At 43.0% G+C, this 23,617-nt stretch overlaps 1 protein-coding gene across 1 annotated transcript in view; it reads left to right on the forward strand.

Annotated features, from left to right (window-relative positions):
* CMTM4 (CKLF like MARVEL transmembrane domain containing 4) overlaps positions 1-23,617 on the forward strand; it is a 385,333-nt gene that overhangs the window by 21,563 nt on the left and 340,153 nt on the right. The gene's annotated exons all lie outside the window — the stretch shown is intronic.

Below are 23,617 nucleotides of genomic sequence, written 5' to 3' on the forward strand. Positions count from 1 at the left end.
TGAGGCGTGGGTCGCCCCAAGCTGCTGCTCTGCTTGTCGAAAAGAGAATCCAGTCAGGAACGACCTAAGGAAAAGCGTCGGCGAAGAGTGCTAAAACACTGGATTGCTACTGTGGAAACACCGGGGAGGTCTCTGATGCTTAGAGAACATAAAGCCAGTCTTTCGGAGTCAGATGGCATCGTCCAGGAACGCATGACACGAACTCTTCATATGTCAAGCGACAATGATAACTCTGAACAATCGGAGAGAGAAGACTCAGTGGATCGGACAATGAACACCCTCTTCTGGAGAGTATTCAGCAGCTGAAGGATCCGGGCCCGAGCCTTCCGGGTGGAAACACACAGCAACTGCAAACTCCCAGCAATGGCGAAGAGGAATGAGGAACTGGGGCCATACGGCCGCCTAGAGACAGTAAGTGACTCCCTGGGCCTGGCAGACATTTGGGACCTTTGGCGTGACAACGGGAAGTATACAGTGTGTTGTTATTGCATGATTGTATAATTGATTGAATTGGGGTGGGGGTAGGGTTACAGACCTCTCGGTGGTTTACTCATACCAGTGTTGTCATGTTGACGAATTTGGAGGTGGTGGGGGTTCCTGCATAGTGTGGGGAGGGGGGTATACTGGACACCATCAAATGTTCTGGACTATGTTCAGTCAGTTTACATGAATTCCGAGATTGAGATGAGAAGACAATATGTGGGCGCTGCTCCGAGAGTGGGGGGGTGTGGGATGCTTCGATAGCTTATTTTTAATGGCTGAGGGTGGTTATACATTAATGACATGGAATGTCAACAGATTAGGGCACAAAATCAAACGTGGTTTGGTATCTAACTACCTTTAAAGGCTCAAACCCAATATAATATTTTTACAGGAGACGCCTCTAATGGGTTCGCACTGTTCGTTCTTGGGTAGGGTACACTACACTACCTTGGCACACGTTGGATTCACCCGGGGTTCGAGGGGAATGGCAATCCTCATCAAAAAATCACCCTCTTTCCGGGTTACTCGACAGTGGGTGGACCCAGATGGCACATATGTAGCGGTCCAGGGCATCTGGAATCATAAAACATTGTTACTCATTAGCCCCTATGCTCCCCCACGTCTCCAGCAATGTACACTGGATAAATTGACAGAACTCCTCTTACAGTCTGGCCCCGCCACACATATCATCCGGGGTGACTTTAATGACGTGAGTGATTCCACTTTAGATCGTACTCAAACACAACCCGGGTCGCATGAACCCACAGCACTGGCGAAGTTCCAAGCTACCCTTGGGTTAACTAACCTATGGAGACAACACCACCTGACCACACATGCCTACTCCTACTTTTCTGGGGCTCACAGGGTTTTTTCGAGGCTGGACTACCGCTTTGCTCCAGCGGGCGAGATTGAACATATAGAGGAGATTGACTATTTGGCTAGGGGTATCTCAGAACACTCGCCACTCTAATTAAAGGTGGGAGGGAGAAGGGATGGCCAAGGAGCAACTTGGAGACTGACTGCATGGGCCTTGACAGATAAAAGGGTCGCTAAAGAACTCAAGGTGGAAACCAAGCATTTTTTTTTCAAAGAAAACGACGGCTCAGTACAGTCTGCAGTCATTTTATGGGAAGCTTTCAAAGGCGTGCTACGTGATAGAGCCCAAAATATTATTGCCCATAAAAACGTCTGGAAACCCAAGAGATTGTGGCTATGGAACGCAGACTGGTGAATCTTCAAAGTAATGGAACCTCCACCCTTCGCCAAATTGATATTCCGAAAAGGGAATACCAAGCGCTGGTCACCCCAGAGGCATGGGCACACCAGCTCGCAGTCCAGCACAGACTATATGAGACAGGGCGGGTAAACTGCTGGACTGGTTTGGCAGGAAGGATATGGAGTCAAGGTGGGTCATGTCCATTATGGAACAAGGCCTAACTTACACCACACCCCAAGACATAGCGGGGGCTTTTGCCCGGTACTACACAGCACTCTACTCAGCTCGATCACAAGCGAGTGAGACATAAATAACCGAATACCGTGAGAGATCGAGCTTCCTTAACTCTCCCAGGTGGAGAGGTGTAGGCTGGAGGAAGACATAACTGGACGAAGTAACAAAGACCATTGGCTGCCTGAAATCGGGAAAAACCCCTAGCCCAAATGGGCTTCTGGGGGAATTGTTTAAATTACACAGTAACCTACTGGCCCCACATTTACTTTAGTTGTTCCGGATGTCCAAAGACAATGGGACTCTCTCAGCAGACCTCACAACGGCCGCAGTGGTGGTAATACACAAAGCGGGGAAACCCCCAGACGAGTGTGGGTCCTATCGCCCTATCTCGCTACTTAATATAGAAACAAAGATCCTGGCCACTATCCTTGCGATGCCTCTCTTAACGGTTATCACCCCTCTGATACACAGAGACCAGTCTGGATTTATGCCAAAGCAAGCCACACGCTGTAACCTCCGACGCGTGGATAATTGGATGGATGCTGTACGAGACCGGGAGAGGGCCCATCTGCTCCTTTCTCTTGACACTGAGAAGGCGTTCAATGCCATCCGCTGGCCTTTTATGAAATGTACTCTGGAGAAAATCCTGCAAATCTTTGAAGACTATGGGCGTCATGCTGGGTATAAGATCAATTGAAGTAAATCCACCCTGTACCCGGTGGGAGGGGTGGTGGAGCCCCAGACTTACCCGAGCTGTTTACGATGGTCGACAGAGGGGTTTGCCTATCTTGGCCTCTACATCACCACGGACGTAGCTGCTAGCTTAGAACGCAACATCAGACGGGTCCTTTTAAACTTTCAGGAATATGTTGGGAGATGGAGAAAGCTCCCACTGACTATCATGAGGAGGGCCGCTATATACAAAATGATTACACTCCCCCAGTTGCTTTACGTGTTGCAAAAGCACTTACAGTAAGATACCAGAATCTGTGTTTAGGAGTATAGACCGTGAACTACGCCTGTTTCTAAGGGATGGTGCCCATCCACGCATCGCACTTCAAACACTACAGAGAAACCCATATAATGGGGGTTTGGCCCTACCAGATATTAGGGCGTACTATAGAGCGTCCCATCTCATTGTAATCAATGAATGGATCCACGCACCCGGTGACCACCCGACATACGGGCTGGAAAGGCTGCAATTTAGAGAGCGCACAGACTAACACTATATTTATGGTGTCAAGGGAAGTAGCCGGTTGTTGCATGCTACCCAAAGGGCACTGGAGGCGTGGAAAAGTGCTGAGCAGCAAATGAAATGGGACAAAAAACCTAGTAGAGAGACGACCCTATGGGAGGGAACTAGACTAGTCAAGATTGGGAAATTGAGAGGCTTTAGGCAGTGGAATTTAATAGGCATTTCTAAAATAGGAGCTGTCTTCGGGAAAGGCGCATTGGCCTCATTCAACGGATTACAAGCCATATATCAGATCCACGACACTCAAACCTATGCATATCTCCGACTGAAACATGCATGGGTAGCGGAGGGGTTAGACAGGGGGACACTGCCGGAATATGCCCCGCTAGAAGGTCGACTCCTGCAAGAGGAGATTCCAGTCAAAGCCATTTCGTTTACCTATAAAACACTACTCAACAACATGCCTGACAAACTGGGTCCACTTCGAGGTAGATGGGAGCTAACCACTGACTTAATGGAAGACATTGACTGGGAGGCCGCTCTCATGCACCCACGTGAAGTGGCAATTAAACTAAGGCTGCATCTCATTCAATATAAAATTTTACATCGAACTTACTTTGATAGAGCAAGGTTACATAAAATAAGGAGAGCTGCAAACCCGGACTGTCTCAGATGCCGAAAGGAGTCTGGAGCATTTCTACACACTCTCTGGGAGTGCAACAGGATTCAAACCTACTGGGGGAAGTATGTCAGAGAGCTTAATAAGATACTGGAAGTCCAACTTGAGTTGGAGCCTAAGTTTTTCCTCCTGGGAATCCCTACGGATGTGGATATCCCACAACATAAACTCACACTGGCTAATTTGGGGCTGGTGGTAGCTAAGCGGGATATAGCCAGATACTGGGGTGCCCAAGAACTTCCTACACTTAATGAATGGAAAATAAGTCTTGATTTATATATGGTCGCGGAACAAGTGACATAAAGGGCTAGGGGTTGCCCTCGGAAATTATGGAAGATATGGGCTCCTTGGATAAAATACTATAAGTTTGGAAGCCTTGAATACTGTGATTCTTTTACCCTACTGTTGATAACTGTGAATAACACAAAAGTGACCCTCTCTACTCGTACACATGCAGCGTTAGAGCCCATCTACATGCTCACCTTGAGAGGAAATGTTGCTATTCTATTTTTCCTTCAAAAATGCTATGGACTGACATTTAATTTGTATCATGTATTCATGACTTGTTTGATGTTATGTTCAATCTTCAAAATAAAACATTAAAAAACAAATCCTGATTGCTCGCCACGGCGCACTAACTCTAAAAACAAGCTAATTTTTATTAGGAAGCATGCACTAGCAAAGCCAACTTAGGAATGACACTGTTCACTCCGCACTTAGTTCTTTGCAGTGAGGGCTGGCCTGGCCGAGAACAGCATTTCGGTACATTTCTGAGTGAGGCTGAGCCTACCTGGTGGCCGGCCGTCGCAATGTCGACTCTGGGCTCTCAGCCCACGGCAATGCTGGCCGCCGGGCATGATTAAGGCTTGCTCAGCTAGCTAAAGCTGCAACCTTTCAGGAGTATGCTCTGAGCAGCTGCAAACCACTTCGGCTGCCACAGTGAGTTCACGGTCTCAGCTGCCGGTGGGGTCGGGTCAAGGGATTCATTACCCTGGTGCGAGCTGTGCAACATTGCTGCCAGCAGCCTGAGCCAAAACGTATACTTTCGGACTCTCAACTGCCGATGGCTCGCGCTGCTGGGGGCAGGACCCACCCGCCTGTTACTGTGAGTCTGGCAGACTCACTCCTGACCTCACCTGGCTGACACTGTTTCGCTAGTAGTCATTGGGCACAGTGGCTCAGTGATGTCAACTGTATAAGTAATGCCACGCGGTGATTGAATCTTAATATGTTACATTGTAGCAGATCTCAGCTAGCCCTCAAGCCTGCCCGGGAGCAGCGCACACCTCGCACTCCCCCTCCAGCTTTCACTAAATGGTGCATTGTTAGCAGCCAGTGCTCCGGGCGGCTTGACAGCTGTCGGGGGCGCTTATGTGTGACTTTCCATTTCCAACCACCACACTGAAATACGTTAGTTTAACACCTGTTGCGTGGTACTTGGCAGGGCTGCATTAAGGAAGACTGCAGTATAAGAACGAAGGAGGCCCCGCACTGCTCACCATAAATCAAATAGATCATTAAGCTGTGCCCCCTGTTTAGAGTTGCAATAAAACAGCTTTTCTGGACACATGACACTATAATCCCCCATACAAGCCACCCAATGCACTACTTACTGTGCAACACCTCACAGCAAAAACTTGAGCAACTGCAAATTAGTAAAAACAGGAATTTGATTGTGCCTATTATAGTCACACACAGACTCAGATTGTCCAGAGGCATATGTAGGCTAGCAGAAGCGAAAATACAATATTTACAGCTAAAAATAACTGAAATTGTAGCTGTCGTTGTCTGCGAGACATAACTCAATTAAGAAAACAAATTAAGGAAAGCTTTTCGGTAGCTAACAATTAAAATGTGTTCAACATCTATTGATAGGCGTGATAGGCACAGAAAGTCCTTGACAATTCAGATTTCCTTTGAACTAAAAACATTAATAATATTTGGTGGAGAACATTCTATCAGCAAATTAAATCGCTAACGGAGAGAACTTAAAATTTTGAGTAATGGGCTCATGCATGAGCATGTGAGGACTATGTATGATACATATTTAACAGGTATGGTTCGCAACACATTTGGATTATTAATTTGAAACTCTATTGTTTGCTGATTAGTTCTTGTATTGAAGGTACAAAATGCGTTTTATAAGGCAAGAGTAAAGAAAAATAAACAATAGGGTGCAAAGGTGGTAAAATAAGTTTAGTCTCTGAATTTCCATACAGCACATTGGCATTATTTAAATATGCTCAGATTCAGGAAAAAAATCTTATGTGTACACAAAATTAGTATAATTTGTGTTCTGAAGCCTTACAAATACTGCAGAGATCAAATATATCTAGCGTGTACAAACAGGAATCTAGGGTGTGCGGCTTGCAGGCTGGCTAGGTTCCGGACAGTTGCATATCCCTTTCGAAGCAACAAAAAGACTTGCGCTTTTTGTTGCTGCCACCCGTGATGACTGGAAGGCCATTTTAGGTGAGAGGAGGAAGGCGAGAGATGATGTGCGATGCACAGCCTTCAAAGGGTGATGCAGGTTTCCCTGCAGTGCTGTGACAGGAAGACACAGTGCCTCATTACAGAAGCTCTACAACGTTATTGTGTGCACACTGTTCACAATCACAAGTTTGCAAGAAAAGGAGCGCTTTTTGGGGATAATTGTGACGTAGTGCCCTTTTAACTTTAACAGCACACGTGAAAACAATGAATATTTCAAAAACTTAACAAGCTGCTCCAGTGTCATAGTTTCATTTTTCATGGCCTGTAGGTAATTATGGAGCGGGGCGACGGGGAGAACTATCGTGCGGAGAGTGGCTAGTAAGGTGTTCGCTGGCCAGGGGAACCATAAACAAGATCTGGTACTCACCCAAATGCCCCGTAATTGTGCAGCTCCAATACTTTAATCTCTTCTCTTTATGGCCCGCAGATCTCCGTGTACATTAGCTGCAATATTTATTTATTTATTTATTTATTTTGAAGGTTTTATATAGCGCGAATATGACCAAGAAATTGACACAATCCATTGCACTTTGTGGGCCAGGCACTGCCTCTGCTGCAGAGCCTGATTGGGTTTGCTTCTATTCCTCTGGCCTCCCAGTCGCCGGTAACCCTGCGCTGCCCCGCCGCAGATGAGTATGCTAAGCGACAGCTGCGTATGCTGGGAGACTTTGGCAAACCTCGACTCTGGAGGCGAATCCCTATCCCTGCGGGACCAGCACTCATTGCACACTGCTAGACCCTTTTCTATACTACTAACTGTGCACTGCCTGCATGGCAGTGCACCGCTCCTTTCCCCGTGAACCTGTGATGTTGCATGCCATTGACAGTGTGCAGGTCATTTCCTCCCCTAGTAGACTGATCATGTGCCTGTATTCCACAATGCAAGACCAGGCCCCTGTATTTAAACCTTAAGCACTACTAAAATGGCAGACAGATCGGGGATATGATCTAACAGAAGCGAAATGGAGGTACTGCCTCTCCCAAACTAGCATACTGTCGCCTAATTATAGATCCATGCTCATACACATAAAATGTCTACAATATAGTACACCAGAAGGTCTGCATTGGAAGGGCCTGACATCAGAGGCGAATTGTGCATGCTGTGGGCTGCGGACGCAGAATTTTTGCACCTTGTGTAAAAATAGCCAAGTATTGCACCGCAGTCCTTAACGGCATAGACTTGGCGATAGCAAACCCCGTACCCCAATTGCCACTCATGGCCCTACAGGGTTATGTCAGGGCCGGCATCTGCTGACGGCAGTGCTGTTGCTCATCACAAAGATAAAGATTGCAATACACTTAGTGAGACACAGCAGCCCCAAATTCGACGGCTCGCTTAAAGATGTGACCTACTGCCAGGAAAAGCTGGAGGAGTATTGGGCGCTGATGCCTGTGAGAACTCACCCCAAAGGCGTTTGGAGCCCCTTCAGCTCCTACTTGGCTCGCCAAGTGGATCAAGAGCCACCCTCAACAATCCAGTACTGCACGCCCATGCCACTAATCTAACTGTAATGAACACATGCTTGTTTCTCTTGTCGTTCCTTAACGATCATTTTGTTAACGGATTTATTATGTAACCAAGAAAAGTCTCTATGCAAGTCTGGCAACTTCAATGGGTATCTTCTTGTTTTATTGTTGTACAGAATTCAAACTGAATTAAATAATCCAATGATAAAGTCATAGATTTGGTCATATTATTGACCAGACACTTACTGTCAATGAGCTGAAAATTAAAAAGCTCTCAGTATAGCAAGTAATGGCCAAATAAAGTACAGAAATGGTCTGAGGCGGAAAACAAAATCCTTATATGTTTTAAACCAGATGAGTTTTTATTTTTAAAGAAATCTTGTTAGTGCAGAAAATAAACATTGCAATACGGTGACATTTACATTCACTACACCACTTATTGCTATATAGTTCGACAGTGGGGACATAGTGTTGACTGTTTACTGTACATAAATCTCCATTATTTTTTTTTCCCCCTCCTCACCCCAAGTTTCCCGTACCGCTCCTCGAACAATTCCTCATGTCCCCGTCGTGGCACTGGTGTGCAAATCATACCTCCAGTATTCATTCCACTTCCCCCAGATTCTGGTCCATTTATGAGGACAGCCCCTACTCTTGTATACAACTCTCTCTGCCAGCATGCACCAATCCATATCCATCCTCCATTCGTTCAGTGTAGGGGCAGCTGTGGCTCTCCATAACTTGGTGATATTGTGTTTGGCCACCATAAACCCCAATGTCACCCAGAGACATTCTTTGCTTGTGAGGGTCGTCTCACCCCAAATATTCAAAAGGCACCGCCTTGGCGACATAGTTGTGTCTACGTTATGTACCTCCCGCATACAGGACGGCACTGCTTCCCAGTATTCCTGTAGCACTGGGCATCCCCACATCATGTGGAAGAAGGTACCCTCCTGCTCTCATCCCCTCAGGCATAGCTGAGAGTCTGATCTTCCTATTTTACTAGTGTAGTGCAGGTATAGTATGTTCTGTGCAGGATCTTTAGCTGTACCAACCCAAAACGCGATCCAAAGGCTACCTCTCGGGAGGCTGTGGCCTCCTGCCATTCGCCTTCATCTAGATGTTCCACATCCCCCTCCTAGCGTTGTTGAAGGATCGTCAGAGAGTCCAGAGAATTATTCATGATCTTACTGTATATTAGTGGGCATGCATTTTTTTCCCAAACAATCGTCTAATAGTCTGTCTTCCAACGGGAAGGAATCAGGAAGTGTCTCTCTTTTCGGCAGTGCTGCTCTCAGCACATATCTGACTTGGAGATAGCAAAAGGCTTCCGACTGTGCCAGCTGGTATTCTTTTTATAGGGTCTCAAATTACTGAACTTCTCCCCCTCCCCACAAGTCACCCACCCTCGAGAGGCCAATCGGATCCCATTTTTCTAAGCCCTGTTGTCGTGCCAATAATCCCAGCTTTGTGGTGTCCCATAGCGGAGTCATCCGCGTAATCTTATCTCACCAGCCAAAAGCTGTTAGCACCTCCTGCCAGACCTGTAGTGTGGTTGAGGTCGGCTCGGGGAATTAATTAGTATTTTTTTCCCCCATAAACCACTCTGAGATAGCCACCCAGTTGCATGTTGCGGCAGTCCATTCTGTACGTTGGTTCATCTTTGGGACTATGGACCCAGTGATTGACCATCGTGAGTTAGGCCGCTCAGTAGCTTTGGGAAGAGGATGTAGCCTAACGTCTAGGGCGCTCAATCTCAATTCTGGGGAACCGGGTTCGAGTCTAGACAATGACACTCAACATCCTGTGATTCTGGGCACATCACTTAATCACTACATGCCTAACAAAAAATGTATGTGTCCTTGTGTAAAGCAGCTGTGCCCATGTGAAGTGATCTGATACCCGATACCTTTGGGTCAAGTTCGTACTATATAAAACTCCGAAGGAGTAGTACTCCCGGAGAGCCTGGAGCGTTAAAGCAGATGGTTCATAGAAATGTATCCAGTATACTAACGCGTGACGAGTCCCGGTTAAAATGAGAAAGAAAAATGTTGGTGCCGATAAAATTAAACCTTCATGCCTTTGTGAGGACCTTACAGGGTTTGGAAGTAATGGGCTGAAAGTAAGTAGATGTAGACTGTTTCGCAGAACATTGTCCGTCACTCAGTCCGTCATTATTCAATCTGTATGTTCAGCCTCGTGCGGCGGTCGCCAGGCAGTGGGACCTCATCATAATCTCCTATGTGGATGATACGCAGCTGGTGGTGACCCTGGTTGAAGGTTCCACACTGAGCGCCTCTAGGTTTAGAGACGGCCTGGCGACCGTCGCGGACTGGATGACTTCCAACTGCTTACAGCTGAATGCTAACAAAACAAGGTTTTGTTAGTAGGGAAGAACGCTAGCCTCTGGAGTGAGAGTTGGTGGCTGAATGTCTTGGGCAGTGCTCCTAACCCTAAACCTGTGGTAAAGAATCTGGGGGTTTGGATGGATTCCTCCCTCACTTTTCAAGACCACACGAAAAAAGTGGCCGGCACTTGATTTGGTCAGTCAGTCAAAGCACTTTATTCGATTAATTAAAATCATAAAAGCAAAGGACAAACACGCAAAATTCCTAACAATTTGCAATTCATGGATGTGCAGCTTGTAAAAAGTTCAGTAAAGCATGTTCATTAAAACAAGAGTAGTACAAAGTCATTCTATATATAAAAACGTATTCATATAGAGGTCATAAAATACATATCTAAAACCATAGACAATCATATGTGCAAATCAGCATTAAATAAAACCCTATTAAAGAGAAGCCTCAATCAGGGTCATCGAGGGAGGGCAATTTTTTGTTCTTTATCCTCATGGCTGCTACCAAAAAACTAGCCACGTGGAAAATGTTGCGAGTGCTACTCAGCATCTGTAAGTAAATTAGGGCAGGTCTGACTTGGATAAACCCTTTCTCTCTTAGTAGGGGTAGCAAATATTTTTTTCTTATGTCGGAATAAATACTACAGAACATGATAAAATGCAAAGTGTCTTGGGTTGAGAAATTGTCGCACCTGCAGGGCATGCTATGTTCAGGTTTGGCCCACACAGGGTAACTCCCCAAGGAAAAATGAATTAGGTTGAATCTAAACCTAATCAGTAAGAATCTATGAAAAGGTTTAGTTACAAGTTGCAAGTATGGTTCCAGGGAGGGCGAGGTGACTAAAGCGTAGTACAGTCTCACTGCTGGTTTTTTAAGCTCCGTCTCCTCCCTGATCAGCCTTGCCCCTTCTAAAAAATTAGTCCTAATCCAGGGGACGTCCTTCTCATGGATATTCTCTGGGGACGTGAAAAGCTCTGGGCGTCCTAGTTCAACAAAGGACTTTCTCACGTACTCTACCCAGGGAATCCTCTTGGCATTTTCCATGGCAACAATATCGGTTAATATGGCGTGGTTCAACCTGATTTCCTTGTTTAAGCATGTTTTCGCCCAGCAAACCATGGGGGCAATCCTCAACTTATCAGTAACGTAACATATTCAATCCCTACCTCTGTATGAATAGAGAAACTTGATTTGGTCTTCTACTGGGTCTTAAGCCTCTTCTTAAGTTCTTTGACCCTCCAACACGCCAGCTGATTGTCCAGTCAGCTATTCTATCTCGTCTGGACTATGCTAGTTATCTACTTTTAGGGGCCAGCCAGGCAGAAATAACACGGCTGCAGCGCGTTCACAATGCTGCTGCTAGAGCCTTATTTGGGCTCCCGCGCTTTTTGTTCTCCTGCCAGTGCTATTTGTAACCTTCACTGGCTCCCCATGATGGAGCGCATTCAATTTAAGACGCTTTATCTTTCATTTAAGATTTTGAAGCTGGCTACTCCTAATCTGTTTAGCAATCTACTTGTTCCATATATTCCTGTGCGTCAGCTCCGCTCCTTGGGGTAACATTTGGTTACTGTCCCCCGTATTAAACGCCATTGTGCGGGGGGGCGGTCCTTTCGCTGCTTAGCAGCAAAGCTTTGGAACTCTCTGCCTGTCCAGATACGTAGCATGACCTGTTTATCCGGCTTTAGGAAGGCGATTAAAACTTTTCTTTTTCCCCCTACTTAACGTTCTTCCTTCTTATTCTATTCCTCGTGCCTTTCTCCATTTTAGTGATTTGGTTCCGCTTTCTGATGCTGCAGCGCCGGGACGCCCCTTTGCTGGGGCAGCTGTTCGCTTTATAAATCAGTATAACATAACATTGTGGTTGGTTCTGAAAAGAAAATAATGTGTATTTTTTTCTGTATTAGGTCTTTTTGTTTTTTCAATAAACTATGCACAAACTGTAGAGGCAAGAAGTATCACTTCTGGAATTGTGATCCCTATCTGGATGGTCCTGTGGTAACTGACAGTGTCTGAGTACGACTGGTTTTAACCTTCCAATGCTACCACCAAGAGAAGAAGTACGATTTTTTTTATTTTATTCTCTACTCCTTGCTGTTCCAGATAAACTTAAGAAACCTTCACTATATGTGCTTTAGATTGAATTGAGGTGCCGAAAATGACACAGCTTGAAAAGAATAAGAAGAGGGCATGGCATTACTTATATTGTCACCATTTTTTGCCTAAGATATATGTATTCTTTCCACCTGTTAAGGCCACTGCAATTGTTCTTCAAACGTCGTTGGATGGTTTGCTAGCAACATGAAGAGGAACCATTTGGTGATATTTTATGCTTGTGTTGGCTCATTGAAATGGTTCAAACACTCCGTTTTAATATGTTCTCTCTTAGAGTCTGAGGTGAGAAATCTCAAACATTCAGTGCTTAATTCGTGAAACAATAAGTGCCGGGCCTAGTGTCTTGCTAAGACACCCATGGCAGACGCTACGAATACGAATTACCAAGGCTGCGTAGTCTTCATTCCACCTAAGGCCCCTTTAATCCCTCAGTAGACACTTGCTGTCCTTTTATCAATAATAAATAATAATACATCGTGTACTGTAAATGGAACCCGGTTAGCAAATATGCAGAGCTTGTGTTCCTTGAGCCCTTCTTCAGTCTCTTCACCCCCCGTATGTATGTCATGTGCTATTTGTGCAGTGTAAACCTAGCCGAAACATTAGAGCAGCACTGTACATGATCAAAGGCAAAGAAATATTCAATAAATGATTGAAGAGGTATGTCAGATGCATAAGCAGCATGTACCCACGATCCCTTGTGGTCATCCAATTCCAGTCTGAAATAGGAACAGAGTGGCAAAGTGAATGACCACTAGGGATTGGGAACTAGGGTTGCCACCTCACGATTATTTAATCCGTACCACCAGTAATTGAACAAGTTGAAACAGTGGCACTAATTAATAAATACCAGCAATGATGTATTTGTATTTTAGTCCCTGCACCCTGAAAGGCAAGTAGAATTGCTGTCTCTGTTTGGGCTAAGACGTGGCAGCATCTAAATAAAACGAAACGTTTCAAGAAAGCGGAGACAAAATTGTTCAGTTTTAACAAGTGACCAGGTTTTGTCTTGGCCCTGCTTGGTATTATTCTCTTCACAGACAGGCACCGTCAAGAGTCCGCCTTAATGCGCACCCTCAGGGAGCCATACTATCTGCCATTTAGGTGATTTAGAGTTGATGGCAAATTTAGGGGTGGGGCCTAGTAGTTGCTGCACTGTGTGAAAGCCATTCAAAGCCTTTGACTCCAGGTGTCCAGGGCAGAGGGTGTATAGGAGACTTGAGAGTCCCTTCTCTTTCCAGTTAGATGACTTCATTTTAAGAGCTTCTATCAGTGGAGTTGGTACTTTTTTGCCCATAACAAGTACAGTCAGCAAAATTTGAAACTCTGTGGCAGATATTGGTCTGGGACAAAGAAAGTATCCCTATTGGGAACAAACAGCAAACTAAAATAGTTAAAGAAATCTGTTGCGCATTAACCTACAACAAAAATATTAGCAAGGAGATTGCTCTTACTATGAGACCTTTTCCAAGATGTACTTCTGTTATGTACATCTCTGTGCTCATGACCAACAACTCCTTGCATTTAGTTTGCTGGGACTTCTCCCTACAGTGTGGAGCGTACGGTGCCATTAGATACCTCTAATTGTTAATAGATGATACATATTTGAAGAGACTGATTACATTCAGAAGCAATTGTCAAACGAGGGGAGTTCTCAACGTGCGTCTCTTACCTACGTTTGTTTATTGGCCTTCTAGTCTTATAAAGATCTTGTGTTTTTTACTCAGACTTTTCCTGGTAATACTAATTGTCTATCAGTTATTTGTGAAAGCAAATTCTTTTCCCCTAAAAGGAAATGTGCTATCTTATGGCCAACAAACTATCTTGTCCTGGGTACAACGAGACAGATTAGACTGAGACCCATGTGATCTTTTTTGTCCCGCATTTAAGGCTGCCAGATCTAAATGGGTTTTTAAGCTCTGCAGAGAATCTGGGAATTAGAAATTTTAGAGAGGTTTTCAGGCTACTAAAATATGATACACATCCGGTTCTTGTTGCTGCTATATCCAAATTTCTTTTTGCTTTATGGTGCAAACGCAGATGTCTAGTGAAAAGTTAGGGCTGAGATTTGGGCGATGATACTTAAATCGATTTTGTTACCTTGATTTAAAAATGTTATTACTGACGCTTATATCTTAAATCGTGTCCACAAGCTTATTTACGTTGTTTTTTAAAAGGTATGGTGCAAGAGGATGATACCTCTCCTTATATGGACAAAAACTGTTCTTTCCAATATACCGCTCCTAGTCCAAAGATTCTAATGATTTAATATTTTAATGGGAGTGAGAATTGTATTTATTGTTATCGTCCTGTTAATAGGGTTTTAAATCCAAACTGCACCATTACCCGTTATTTATTTTTATCTTTCATTTTCTTCTTTTTAATCTTTAATATTCAAGTTTTATTACGATGCTGTATTTTTAATCTCCTCTTATTGTGCTTTTATGGCAGTAATTGCCGAAATAAAGTTTTTTGACTGACTGGCTATCTTTTCACACATACTCCTCTGTCCTTCTTTAGTTCTGGACTATAATTTCTACCCTGTTTAAGGATATTCCCTGAGATCACAGAGACACTTAAATATTCAGGTATTAACATAAATAAAATTCTTTAGGAATGACTTAAGCCCCCCAATGTGCAACAATACAACAACACTCTATAAAAACCAAAATCTCTCAGGGCTGTTTTCATTTATCTTAGTTTCACCAAGTCCAAAGGTAGTCTGTTCAGATGTTATTTTAGACTAAAAATGATTCGGCAGCATTATTCATAAATGCCTGCCAATGTTCAGGCACCTAGGACAATTCCTGCTGTGCCCTATTGCCTTCCCAAGACCAGAATTACCTGCAATCTGAAGAGTGGTATTCTCTGTTGACCAATCATTCCTCCAGATTAAGTTTGTTGTCCTCAAAGCTCTCAGGCCGGAGCGACTGGGGAACACTTCACTTCCTCAGGTGTATATAAATAACTTGCCATCCACAATTCGGATGGGATTTGCCCACACTAAGTATTTAAAAAAGAAAGTTTCACATAAAACATATTATTGAGGTCTGATGTATTTTAAATTTCAAAGCAAGGTCCACCATGCCCTACTTAATGGCGATGCTGCAAGACCTCCTTTTTCAGGAGAAACCACCCTTCTGCAAGCCATATTCTTATGGAGGCTATCTGCATTAGTACTGGTACTAGCACTAGCTTTACAGCAAGATGGGTTTCTCACACGTAGCTGGATTTTGTGAGAAAACGTGGACCATTACTGCAATCCTTTGGTATAGGCTTCTTCCATTTCCTTAGCTGATGGCTGCACGTCAGTGATGAACAGCGGGAGCGGGAATGAGAGAGCGAATATACCTCCATCGAGTCCCACTTCACAGGTTTGCATCTCTGTGGTATCCATTCAGGATCTGCTGGTAAGCTCATATAATCCATGAAGGCTTGTGTTTACTTGCTCTCATTCTTAATGTGTGGTAGAGGAATTTAGCCGTTCTGTTATGTTTCTCAGAGAAGAATGGTTTGAGTTGTGACGGGCTAGGGTAGCTTTTGCTATTGGCAAGAAGCATAATAATTTGGCCCTTTTGTGTGCTTATCCTTCTTTATGCATTCTTATCACGGTAATATAGCTGGGTTGGTCTGTTGTCATTGGTAATATTAGTAAATAGAGTTCTTCCCTAATGACACCTTCAAAGACATCTTTAGGTTGCTGAGACTTATCATGTGTTGTCTCAGAAATATTCTTTGATCTGTTAACTTGTTTTAATGTGCACATCAGGTCTAGGCGTGACTGTACAGTTCCTAACTTGGCTTCATTTTTAATCTTATTGTTTTAAAATGTTTGGTGTGACTGGTGCAACATCTGAGACAATAATTTTCCCTCTGTCAAGAGTCGACTGTCCAGTCTGTTAGTGAGACACTTTTAAAATGTGTCCATTCATTTGTAAATCTTCAGGATGTTGCTCCAGAGACTTTTTCCATGGGGTTGCATGTCCTTCAGCTATATACCAAACCAGCATCAAATAAATGCTGTGTAACTTTGTTTGAAGCTGTAGATTCTGTTAGAGGATGCATCCAAGTTTCCATTGCGATTAAGTTTTAAGCTTGCCCTACTGTCTGTATAGTTTAGTTCGAGTAGGAACTCCAAAATATATCTTCTTCACCCTACTTTTAAAAATCTTTTATTCAGTATTTTGTATGAGCATTATATAACATTACCTTCACGTTTACATTCCACCAGTTGTCAATTGAGATGCACAATAGAAGACAAGTTATTTGCCTTACATTTAGGTATGTTTAATGTGTCTGAAATCCACTGTTAAACATCTGTATCTCGTTAACCATTATCAAACTTTCTGCAAGTAGAAATAACAAAGTAGAACACTAAAACTTGGCAGCATGAGATAGTGGGTAGGCTAGAAACAGTCATGGCCCTATAGGTAAATTGTGGATGATCTCGCTTAGCAGTTACAAAAATACAATAGATTGCCATTTTGTGTACCAGGTCTTCCATCTCCGGGAAATAAGGAAATATTCCAGAGGCAGCAAATACCTTACTGTCACATGGTTAGGGTTGCAGATGGGAAAATTACAGTTGGGTCTCAACGGGGTCAGGCGGGTCATTGTGACTCTCATCATATGGCAGTTCTTTTATCTTGTATCTGGGAGGAATTCTAATTTGGGATGGTGTTATCATTGGCTCGGGACTAAAAATTAAACAGCAGCTCATCCCAGCCCTGAGACAAAAGATACTTTCTGATACTCTGGGCTTCTCTGCACTCTACTGTCTGCTCTGTCCACGTTGCCATCAATTGAATGCTACCGCACAGTCGCTCAAGGGGTTATGCTATCCTTCTAGTTTTGCTAAATTATGTGCTTTACCAGTAGTAAGGTAAGGTCTAAGAATCCTCTTATCAGCTTATTATCCTTGGCACTTTTGAATGATCCTAAGACGCAAACCTCCCAACTATGTAGGGCAGTATGTCCCGTAACTTGAGCGAGATGTGAGGTAACTGCTGACCAGAATTGAGATATATGATACATATGTAACATCAGCCGTTGGTGAGGTACAGTGAGAACAGCAAGCATGTATTTTCCCACGTGTGAAGTAGGCTGTATGTAGAACATGGAATTACATGATCTTAAATCTAGCATTTCTGGGAACCAAAGCGGGTAGGCCATCTACATCGGAGACCTGTGTGTGCTTGGCAAATGATTGGTTATCCAGCTAATGAGTCGCTGGCTAGTACTCCTAGTATGAATGTATTTTTATGATTGTATGTGTTTTTGTTTCTTCTGACACTGCTCCAATCGATATGATAGTGCACTGTTCGTTCTTGACCCAGGTTGGGGAAGGGGGCCTTAACTCTTGTGAATTGCATGTTCCTAGCAGCAATGGTCTATCGTGTATGACCCTCACATATCATTTTTGATTGTCTGTTGGTTTGAATAGTAGGCCATTCTTAATAAAGACTGATGACCTGCTCATGCCAGCTGAGAAGTAACAGAGGTCGAAATGAAGTAATATGAGACTGCTTGCATGCTATTTAGTTTGCACATTTCCTAGTAGTATCATATGTCGGAGTCTATGCCCGTCACCATGTCCGTCACCATGTTTGAAGTATATACCCTTGTACTTCTGGTTCGTCAATGCTATCCTTAACATTCAGTCAAAAAATTGTTTATTTTAATAACTAAGCCACATGAGATTAACCCTGTGGTAACATTCAAATGATTATGGCCTCAAGGAGTCTTGATATCTGTATTTATTCCTTCCACACACCCTCTTCTTCTCTCTTGTTAACTCCCTGGAACGTTCCATGGCAGCCTGTGTCCCACCATTTTACATCCAGCATGTACCCCAAACCTTTTTAGAAACATAAACTCTTCCCAGCCCCTAGTGATCTAAAAGATTAATATCCACCTCTTTGTTACTTTTCTAGTTAACTGTCCCTTGCCTCCTTCTCCTCCTTCTAAACCTGGCAAACCAAAAAATGCAAAATCAGATGGATTCTTGAATTCAAGATAAGAAAATCACTTTTCTCACCACACGCATTTACTCATATTTTTATTACCCTCAAATTGACCTACGCTCTTTGACAAAAGAAATGGGTCCATTTGGCTCCTCTCCTATTTCCTGGTCTTAACCCATCTGAATCACTCCTGTCCTCAGGCTCATCCCAACTCACCCACGTTCTTCTTATTTTGCAGACCAGATAATCTTAACAGTGTTATTCTAGTTATTTCTTCGAGATATGGTCAATGTTTTGGAACCAGTATCTCCAAGCCTTTCCTCCCATCAGAGCCATCTTTCAGTTATCTTCTCCTAATATTGTTGCTTACAGAAGAATGTTTGTGTCCTTATAACTATCTAGAAGTATTTTAGCTGCTTAATTTAAGCTGGTCACTCCTTATCCGAGGGTGCCCGGTTTTCTTAAGATTTTTTTGATCACTTTTCGTAGATCTAACCATAAAGTGATACTTGAGCAATCTGCAAAGTCGGACCTACAAGGCACGCTATAAAGAAGGTTTCAGGTCTTGTTTGACAAGGTCTGTTTGGCCATTACCCATTTAGTGTCCTGCTTAAAGTGGATTGAGAGCGATGAGCGATGTAATGAAATGGATATCCACGCCTTGGTGGACGAAGAAGTGAAAGAGGGAGGACCGAGGAACAATACTGTCAATGCGAAGATGAAATGCGAAAGGAAGTAGACCAGGAAGACAGGTGATAGAAAAAGAAAGATGAGATAAGGGAAAGACACCTACAATAGGCAGGACAGGTCACATACACCTTCTGAGATCCAGGGTATCCTCGCGGGTGATGGTGTGCTTTACAATTACACATAACATAACAGACAGGGATTAGAAGGGATAACGTACCAGCACTGGCCATTATGTCCATAGTCAAAGCAATTTTGTGAACAAATTAACAGATGTTTACTGTTCTACAACTCCGTGTTGGTTGTAAATGTATTAGAGAGTCTTTGAACGGCTAAATGCAGTTTTATTTATTATAGCAATGTTTCAGTGATTTATTATTATTTTGCATTCGAGGGGTTTTAAAGCACGCAAGCTGCACCCAACCTACTAATACTGGTTTCCTCCTCTCATCTTGTGGAGTGCTTTTTCAGGTTTATTTTATTTTTAAATCACCATGACGAAGTTACATTTGTTGTATTTGTCAAATGAGATTCGATCAGGGGTCTCCAACCTTTTCTGTAGTGAGAGCTACTTCTGATCAGTGAAAATCATTGTGAGCTTTTAAAGGCCAAGCAGCTTGTGCATTGTTACCAGACACACTCATGCCAAGCTTCACTGACTTTAAGCCTAAGGTCCATAAAGCCGGATACTATGGTTTGAACAAAATGCTTCAAATAGGGACAACATTACGGGGCTGCCGTGTGTGTCAGTGTAAGTGTGGTATTTGGGGATGTATGAACTTGTGTGTGTATGAATGGGATATATTTGTATGGGTGACTGAATGCCTGTGTCATTTGTACTTGGGGGCACAGGACAGATCTTTCGCCATAAGAGGCACTGTTACATGTATAACACAAACATACAACCGTTTTTTAAATGGAAGAAATTTAAAGTGCAGCAAAATTTCATTAGATGGAAAGTTGTTTGCGCTTTAAATGTATCCTACTTAAAATAATGGCTGTATTTTTCAGTTATAAATATGGCACTGTGTCTACCCGCCATTCAATCAAACTCCTCATTTTAATTATCTCCCATTTTCCAAGTGTTACACTTACAAACACCAGGCATTTTACTCCCAGTGGCCTGTAGACATGGTGCCATAAATATAACGATAAACACAGCCATCTTTTTTAAATGAGAGGAATTTTAAGTGAAGAAACATGTTTCATAAACAATTAAGATGTAATTGGTTTAACTGAAAGTGGAGAAAGACATTAAGACTTTATATTTGATATAAATATTGTTCTTCTCTTTAAATTTCTACCATTAAAAAATTAAACCGTATTTTTCTGTTATAAATATAGCACAGTGTCTACTGGCCACTGGGAGCAAAAGGCCTACTGCTTGTAAATGTGACACTAGGAAATGGGAAAATATTAAAATAAAGAGTTAATCATTAATGTAACTTTTAATTTTCATTTTCTCTCATTTGAAAGCATTCAGAAAAATTACTATGTTCTAACACTCCAATACTTAGTTAACAAGGACTTTTATTTAAGATCTAAATATATCAGTTCTTCACCTCTGTGCCCAGCCTGGTTCGTAAATCTGACTGAGCACTGCTCATTATCAGGCCCTGCAATCTGCAGCCAGATGATAATAATGTAAAGTAAACGCACCCTTCCCTTAACTTTAAAAGAAAAATATGACCCAGTGTTTATTTGAAAATGAACTCAAGGGTGTTAGCTACTCTGAAGGTGTCTGGGAACTGGTAGCTTGCGATCCATTGGTTGGAGACCCCTGGATTAGATTAATCTACTGTTGATAAGGACTTGGTGATGGTTAGATGCATAGCAGATACATATTCTAATTATCTAATATGTAAAACCATAGCATATTGGTGTATCTTTTGTCTATACAGTTTGTATGTAAATTATAATCTGCGTTTTTTACTGACTTCTCAAAACCTGTTGGGGCAGCATATATGCAAATCCCTGCTAAGGCTCTGGCAGCGCTGCTGCGTTTTTTGGTCTTGGCTAGACAGCACGCCCTGTCTTGAAAAGACATGTTGTGTTCTATCTGTTAGCTTACAGGCCGCCCATCTCCTACCAATGGTGAACTTCAGCATCTCTCTCATTTTCTTTGATGACATTCGTCATTGCATGCGGTCGTCATGCCCTCTTCTTGTGTTAGGCCCACCCATAGTGCATGGACCAAGTACGTCTCCTTACACTGCTCACAGTTTTGCAGAGCAATTTTTTCTTTGAATTTAAGCACACCATAGGAGTACTTGTGTTTTCAGGCTGTCTTCCTTGTACACAGATCACTAAAGTGCATGCACGTATACATAAATGAATGCATTTCTTAAAAAGTTGTTAAAACACAAACACCACTTTATTGCACGATCCAATGGTATTGGAGCGCTTGCTGCAACCTCCGTCATGCAATAGCATAAAAGCAAGCCAATGGTATTGGAATGCTTCCTCCAGCCCTCTTCCATCGTTGCTTGCCCATCTCCTCCTGCTTCCCTGCTTGACCTGTCCCCCACTACCTCCCTCGTCGCTGCTGTTTTATTTATTTATTTATTCCTTGCTTGATCCGATGGTATTGGAGCGCTTGTTCCGTCCTCCATCTTGCCATAGTGCTAACACCCGCCGATGATATTGGTGCGCTTTAAGTGCTCACCAGTTACATTTCACAATGACACATTAATTGTCGTGGACAGGGGGAAGTGTAAGTGATTTCCCCAGAATCACAAATTGTTATGCCGACCCCGAGATCTGAACCTGGTTACACAGTTCCCATGTTTCCCTGTCAGCAGCTCTAACTATTATGCCATATCCTCACTTCACTTCAAAGCTCCTCAACTGTTTCTCACTATCACTTCCACATTTGTTCAGCAAGACCCCATCAACTCTGAACAAGCACTGGCAAAGTCAACAGATCTCGGCAATGCATGAGCTATTGGCTTTGTCAATTTGAATGTCTTCTTGCCATGTTGCCTAGCAGCATATCTGCTATTCAGCATGGCTGCAAGTAACTGAAAAAAGCGCTGTGATGCAGCCAGCTTAGCCCACATCATAGAGATTTAAATTTTTGTGTTTTGTTGGGCAGGACAATAAACTCAACATGAGGGGGGGGGCGAAGAGACTTGGCATCAGCTCAGCATCCTGTGATTCTGTGCTTTCAGTAACGTTTAGTCATGCTGAACAGCAGAAGTGGTGCCAGACCACAAGGCTAAACGACATTCACATTGACGAGGCCAATAGCTCGGGCATTGCTGAGACCTTTTGGCTTTGCCAGTGCTGGTCTTTACTGCCCTACTCTCTGTCACAGCCATAGGAAGGGCATGTGTCAGATCGATAGGAGGGGACTGTGAGGCACCCTTCAATATCCTCCCCTCTGCAAGCCTAGAAAAATCACTAATGGTCTTTGGGACAAGAAGAATTTTACAGGTCGTTAAACGTTCTTTGGCACAACACAACAAAAGTGCTTTAAACCTGGTCTAAATGAAATGGTAATCAAGAGTAAAAGAAATATCATGTCTTGTCCTTGATATTACGAACACCAACACCGCAATGGTTCTGTGTGATTTTTAGTTCACAGTAAATTCACTAGTATTGATCAATGCTTTACTTTATTTCTTTAACTGCTGTGCTATCCTGGCATTGCTATGTGCCTAACAGTATAGTTAAAAACAGATACAATGGGCCCAATTCACAAAGTATTTACTTATTTAAAACGACACTTGGGTGCTTGACATCTTTTAAGGGTACAAATGTGAATTTAGACTCCAAAATTAATTTACCGGCGCACTTCTGTCTGTCTAGCCCGGTTTTCTCTATGTGAATGAATCTGCTGACTGTGGCATCTTGTTGGCATTCTGCAATGGCGAGACCTGCCAAAGCAAGTAAACGCCTACAATTTTGATGGTTTGTGGCTATTCTGAAAACTTTGACAAGCAAATTCTTTTCCTGGATATAGTCTGATATTTCCTGCTTTAAAATATTGTCATGGTGTAAGCACAAAGTTTTTTTTAATAGAATGAATTCTTTACTCTTTAGAGCAAGCAAAAGCAAATAGTTTAAAACAGCACATGCACTTAAATGTTATGTTCCTGTTTTGTATTGTATTGAAATTGCATTTATATAGCGCTTACTACCCCTGATGAGGCGTCAAGAGCTTTTTCGGCGATTAGCACGCTACTCTGGAACTCATAAAAGATTAGTGGTGAATTAGTATAATGAAATATGAATTTAATTTGAGTGGTGGATATTTTAGTCAGTTATTTGGATTGAGAATGATAGTGGAGGGATAGAAGAGGGATTAATTTAGAAATCTATTTTTTGGGGGGGAGCTCATAACAGCAGGAGGAGGCTTGGGGTGAGTAAAAGGTAGGTGGAGGAGGAAGAGTCAGAGGGCAGGGTTTAGAAAGGCTTGTTTTGGGGATCGGAATAGTTAAAAAAAGGTATGATATGATTCAAGGAGGGGTAGAGTAGGGAAGAGTCTAGAAAGGGTTATTTTGGGGGTCATAGTAGTGGTATGGGGTTTGGGATGAATGAGAGAATGGAGGTAGAGGATATATTGATAGAGGTATGGGGTGAGGAATAGGGTAGTGCATTCGAAAGAGTAGTAGTTGTGATGAGTCAGAGAGTTCTTAGAGGATATATTGAGAGCGGTATAGGGTGAGAAATAGGGTAGTGCATTGAAAATGCTGAATTAGAGGAAAAGTAACAAATATATAGATC

The sequence above is a fragment of the Triturus cristatus genome, chromosome 12 (assembly GCF_964204655.1).
Source record: "Triturus cristatus chromosome 12, aTriCri1.1, whole genome shotgun sequence".
Taxonomy (NCBI): domain Eukaryota; kingdom Metazoa; phylum Chordata; class Amphibia; order Caudata; family Salamandridae; genus Triturus; species Triturus cristatus.